The sequence below is a fragment of the Ranitomeya imitator genome, chromosome 8, assembly GCF_032444005.1.
Source record: "Ranitomeya imitator isolate aRanImi1 chromosome 8, aRanImi1.pri, whole genome shotgun sequence".
Classification (NCBI taxonomy): Eukaryota; Metazoa; Chordata; class Amphibia; order Anura; family Dendrobatidae; genus Ranitomeya; species Ranitomeya imitator.
The window spans coordinates 198,993,684-198,999,683 of record NC_091289.1 but is presented as its reverse complement, the minus strand read 5'-3'; the positions used below and the strand labels follow the sequence as shown (position 1 = coordinate 198,999,683).

Genomic DNA, 6,000 nt, shown 5'->3' with positions numbered 1-6,000 from the left:
AATATGATTGCAATTATATTTCTGTATGTGATATAAACATCAGACAAACACTAATAAAAATCAGAGGGCAGCAGATCATGTGAAAATATAATTTTGGTGTCATTCTCAAAACTTTTGGCCATGACTGTATCTATCTATCTATCTATCTATCTATCTATCTATCTATCTATCTATCTATCTATCTATCTATCTATCTATTATCTATTCATCTGTTATCTATTTCTCTATCTGTTATCTATCTATCTATCTATATTTCTATATTTTTATCTATCTATCCATGTTCTATCGAAGATTGACACACTCCAAAATAGGAAAAAGTTGAGGACTTTTTAGTACAAACCCTGGACTTCTTGAAAATGTCTTGATACCCTTCCATGATGTTGTAATAGAGGTGGGAAGCAACTTTTCACCCTTATTTCTTTATTGCTCTTGCTCCTGCTACTGCTCTTGCTCCTGATCTTGCTCTGGCTCCTGCTCCTGCTCTTGTTCCTGCTCCTGCTCTTGCTCCAGCTCTGGCTCTTGCTCCTGTTCCTGCTCCTGCTCTTGCTCTTGCTCCTGCTCCTGCTCTTGTTCCTGCTCTTGCACTTGCTCCAACTCTTGCTCTTGCTCCTGCTCTTGCTCCTGCTCTTGCTCCTGCTCTTGCCCCTGCTCTTGCTCTTGGTCCTGCTCTTGTTCCTGCTCTTGCACTTGCTCCAACTCTTGCTCTTGCTCCTGCTCTTGTTCCTGCTATTGCCCCTGCTCTTGCTCCTGCTCTTGCTCTTGCTCCTGCTCTTGCTCTTGCTCCTGCTCTTGCTCTTGCTCCTGCTCCTGCTCTTGCTCCTGCTCTTGCACTTGCTCCAACTCTTGCTCTTGCTCTTGCTCCTGCTCTTGTTCCTGCTCTTGCACTTGCTCCAACTCTTGCTCTTGCTCCTGCTCTTGTTCCTGCTCTTGCCCCTGCTCTTCCTCCTGCTCTTGCTCCTGCTCTTGCTCTTGCTCCTGCTCTTGCACTTGCTCCAACTCTTGCTCTTGCTCTTGCTCCTGCTCTTGCTCCTGCTCTTGCTCCTGCTCTTGCTCCTGCTCCTGCTCTTGCTCTTGCTCCTGCTCTTGCTCTTGCTCCTGCTCTTGCTCCTGCTCTTGCTCCTGCTCTTGCTCCTGCTCCTGCTCTTGCCCCTGCTCTTGCTCCCATAGCAGCAGTTAGTTTTGGGTGCTGGCTCTATAACAAAGCCGTTACCTGTGCTGTACGGAGTGGACTCGGCTCTGGAGTTTGCTTCATATATGCAGCACTCACATTTACAATGCAGGTCCAGCGGATGCTACCAATGGATGTGCTCCCCTCATTACAAGTGCAAATTGCCAAACTTAATGAATCGGCGACAGTGTGCTAGAGTGATAAGCAAACTCCAGTCCTGAGTGGCATCACCAGCCGCCAGATGAGGGCCCTCTGCGTTCTGTGTATGCCTAAGCCTTGGTCCAAACGATTATTGATGTGCCATGCCCAATTACTCCTAATATTGGATAGATCTATCTCTTCATTGCAGAAAACGTCAAGTTTCTTTATGAATGCCAACTCTGTGTGCTCGTGCCAATTTACCCCATGTAGCTTATCTTGAGCAATATCTGTTTTTTTCTGGCCACAAACTATCTGCTCATTGGCACTAATTTGCTTTTGTTTGCATTTAGTGACACATTTGTATGCCGTTCCCGGCACGGCTCACGCTCAGCCATACAGATAAGTAGCAGTTTTAATTCACCAAAGACCTAAACAGAAGCCGTTCACTGTCAAAAGCAAATTTTTATATAATGAAGGAAATAAATTATATACTGCGGCTTATTTTATGTCTGTATTATCATTGATACGGAGGTGAATGCAGCTGCACGCAGCACACCAGGACTGATCCCCTTCATTACAATGTTATTGTGTTATTGGAGGGAAGATACATTGTATCACTTCAGTGTGACACAGGAAACACAGTCACATAGCGCGCATCCTCCCCCAACCTAAAGGGGCGATAATAAAGGCTGCGTTCTCCCCCAACATAAAGGGGCGATAATAAACGCTGCGTTCTCCCCCAACATAAAGGGGCGATAATAAACGCTGCATTCTCCCCCAACCTAAAGGGGCGATAATAAAGGCTGCGTTCTCCCCCAACATAAAGGGGCGATAATAAAGGCTGCGTTCTCCCCCAACATAAAGGGGCGATAATAAACGCTGCGTTCTCCCCCAACATAAAGGGGCGATAATAAACGCTGCATTCTCCCCCAACCTAAAGGGGCGATAATAAAGGCTGCGTTCTCCCCCAACATAAAGGGGCGATAATAAACGCTGCGTTCTCCCCCAACATAAAGGGGCGATAATAAACGCTGCGTTCTCCCCCAACATAAAGGGGCGATAATAAACGCTGCGTTCTCCCCCAACATAAAGGGGCGATAATAAACGCTGCGTTCTCCCACAACATAAAGGGGCGATAATAAACGCTGCGTTCTCCCCCAAAATAAAGGGGCGATAATAAACGCTGCGTTCTCCCCCAACATAAAGGGGCGATAATAAACGCTGCATTCTCCCCCAACATAAAGGGGCGATAATAAAGGCTGCGTTCTCCCCCAACATAAAGGGGCGATAATAAACGCTGCATCCTCCCCCAACCTAAAGGGGCGATAATAAAGGCTGCGTTCTCCCCCAACATAAAGGGGCGATAATAAACGCTGCGTTCTCCCCCAACATAAAGGGGCGATAATAAACGCTGCGTTCTCCCCCAACATAAAGGGGCGATAATAAATGCTGCGTTCTCCCCCAACATAAAGGGGCGATAATAAACGCTGCGTTCTCCCCCAACATAAAGGGGCGATAATAAACGCTGCGTTCTCCCCCAACATAAAGGGGCGATAATAAACGCTGCGTTCTCCCCCAACATAAAGGGGCGATAATAAACGCTGCGTTCTCCCCCAACATAAAGGGGCGATAATAAACGCTGCGTTCTCCCCCAACATAAAGGGGCGATAATAAACGCTGCGTTCTCCCCCAACATAAAGGGGCGATAATAAACGCTGCGTTCTCCCCCAACATAAAGGGGCGATAATAAACGCTGCGTTCTCCCCCAACATAAAGGGGCGATAATAAACGCTGCGTTCTCCCCCAACATAAAGGGGCGATAATAAACGCTGCGTTCTCCCCCAACATAAAGGGGCGATAATAAACGCTGCGTTCTCCCCCAACATAAAGGGGCGATAATAAACGCTGCGTTCTCCCCCAACATAAAGGGGCGATAATAAACGCTGCGTTCTCCCCCAACATAAAGGGGCGATAATAAACGCTGCTTTCTCCCCCAACATAAAGGGGCGATAATAAACGCTGCGTTCTCCCCCAACATAAAGGGGCGATAATAAACGCTGCGTTCTCCCCCAACATAAAGGGGCGATAATAAACGCTGCGTTCTCCCCCAACATAAAGGGGTGATAATAAACGCTGCGTTCTCCCCCAACATAAAGGGGCGATAATAAACGCTGCGTTCTCCCCCAACATAAAGGGGCGATAATAAACGCTGCGTTCTCCCCCAACATAAAGGGGTGATAATAAACGCTGCGTTCTCCCCCAACATAAAGGGGCGATAATAAACGCTGCGTTCTCCCCCAACATAAAGGGGCGATAATAAACGCTGCGTTCTCCCCCAACATAAAGGGGCGATAATAAACGCTGCATTCTCCCCCAACATAATAAACGCTGCGTGTATGAGCCGGAACTTTTCCTAAATTCTTAATACATTTTGTAACTATTTTCTTATTTAACCCTTTCTTATTTGTCTGCTGTTAAGGACCAGGTGATAACAGAAGAATCCATCAATATACGGTAATCAATACGTGAGACTTCCGAGATTATTTATGGGCCTATGTCAGCTGATTTATTCTGCCAGAACCATGAGCACCATGAATCGGGCGCCCGTTGTGTTATCGCAGCCCTCTATGTTTTATTACTCTGAAACTTTCAAAAATGTTAAAAAGCTGATGGGCCACTATTGTGGGGCACTCTGGGGCAGAACCACTAAGAATTATGGCGTAAAACAACTCAATGACTCGGAAGGGGCAGCATGGTGGCTCAGTGGTTAGCACAGTACGGTGGCTTAGTGGTTAGCACTGTATGGTGGCTCTGTGGTTAGCACTGTATAGTGGCTCAGTGATTAGCACTGTACGGTGGCTCTGTGGTTAGCACTGTATAGTGGCTCAGTGATTAGCACTGTACGGTGGCTCAGTGGTTAGCACTGTACGGTGGCTCAGTGGTTAGCACTGTACGGTGGCTCAGTGGTTAGCACTGTATGATGGCTCAGTGGTTAGCACTGTATGATGGCTCAGTGGTTAGCACTGTATGATGGCTCAGTGGCTAGCAATGTATGGTGGATCAGTGGTTAGCACTGTACAGTGGCTCTGTGGTTAGCACTGTACTGTGGCTCAGTGGATAGCAATGTATGGTGGATCAGTGGTTAGCGCTGTACAGTGGCTCAGTGATTAGCACTGTACTGTGGCTCAGTGGTTAGCACTGTATGGTGGCTCTGTGGTTAGCACTGTACGGTGGCTCAGTGGATAGCACTGCACTGTGGCTCAGTGGTTAGCACTGTGTAGTGGCTCAGTTGTTAGCACTGTATGGTGGCTTAGTGGTTAGCACTGTATAGTGGCTCAGTGGTTAGCACTGTATAGTGGCAAAGTGGTTAGCCCTGTTTGATGGCTCAGTGGTTAGCACTGTATGATGGCTCAGTGGCTAGCAATGTATGGTGGATCAGTGGTTAGCACTTTATGATGGCTCAGTGGTTAGCACTGTATGATGGCTCAGTGGCTAGCAATGTATGGTGGATCAGTGGTTAGCAGTGTACAGTGGCTCTGTGGTTAGCACTGTACTGTGGCTCAGTGGATAGCACTGCACTGTGGCTCAGTGATTAGCACTGTACTGTAGCTCAGTGGTTAGCACTGTATGGTGGCTCTGTGGTTAGCACTGTATGGTGGCTCTGTGGTTAGCACTGCACGGTGGCTCAGTGGATAGCACTGCACTGTGGCTCAGTGGTTAGCACTGTATAGTGGCTCAGTGGTTAGCACAGTTTGGTGGCTCTGTGGTTAGCACTATTGTACAGATCTCTACCAGTACTACATGTACTATAGTGCACTCTACCCCTGTCACATACACCGTACAGCTCTCTACTTGTATTGTCTGCACTGTGCTGCTTTCTACCAGTACTACATGTACCGTACTGTTCTTTACTTGTTCCAGGATCAGCTGCTGCATAATGCGCCTAAATACGGCTTTATTCTATATTATATGCACGGTTTTCTGAAGACACTCATTCTATTTTCTGGCTTTTAAATGCAATAACGTTGTGTGGTCTTTTCTATGTAATTCAGGAACTTGAAGTGGATGACATAAAGATGTGTATTATTAGATTTTTTTTTTAATATATTTTTTATGGGGAAAATCTTCTCTGAGACCTTGGAGTTGATCTTTGCTTTGGCTGAATTTTCAATGGCACATGATTCATGTTAAAGTAGCGGGGCTTCGTGCCGGCCCGATGCCTCCAAATCCATCTTGAAACATTTTCAAATGCCAAAAAGCTGCGTTTCCAAGATGCATTGAGATTTGGTGCTTTAGCTGTGACTTGGCGGCGGCGGCGGCGGCTCAGCAGCTGGATTGTCTGGCTGCTAATTAAACAGCAAATAACAGAATAAGTGAAGATCCCGCCAACAAGCTCCTGAGTCCTCCCGATGTCTCCGAGAGATGCCGGCCGTCCATCGCCTCTTATCCCCTTGTGCACCGCCAGCTGCCCGAGCAGAACTGCCAAGGACGGGGAGATCGGTCCAGCAGTTAGAAGTTAGCGGGCAGGTAGGAAAAGTGCCGGAGCCACGAAACAACGGCGACTTTACGAGGACGATGCCACTCCTGCCTCCCCTCCATCAGCTGCGCAGACATTTCTGACACCGCAGGGGTCTAAGCGCGGAGCACAAAGCAATTGGGGTTGTTTACAGGATCCGGGCGCGAAGGAGCAA

The 6,000-nt window shown here is 47.5% G+C and overlaps 1 pseudogene; it reads right to left on the bottom strand.

The window, feature by feature from the left end:
* Positions 1-420: 420 nt before the first annotated feature.
* The window catches only part of LOC138648150 (uncharacterized), a 54,386-nt pseudogene continuing 48,806 nt past the window's right edge, over positions 421-6,000 (bottom strand).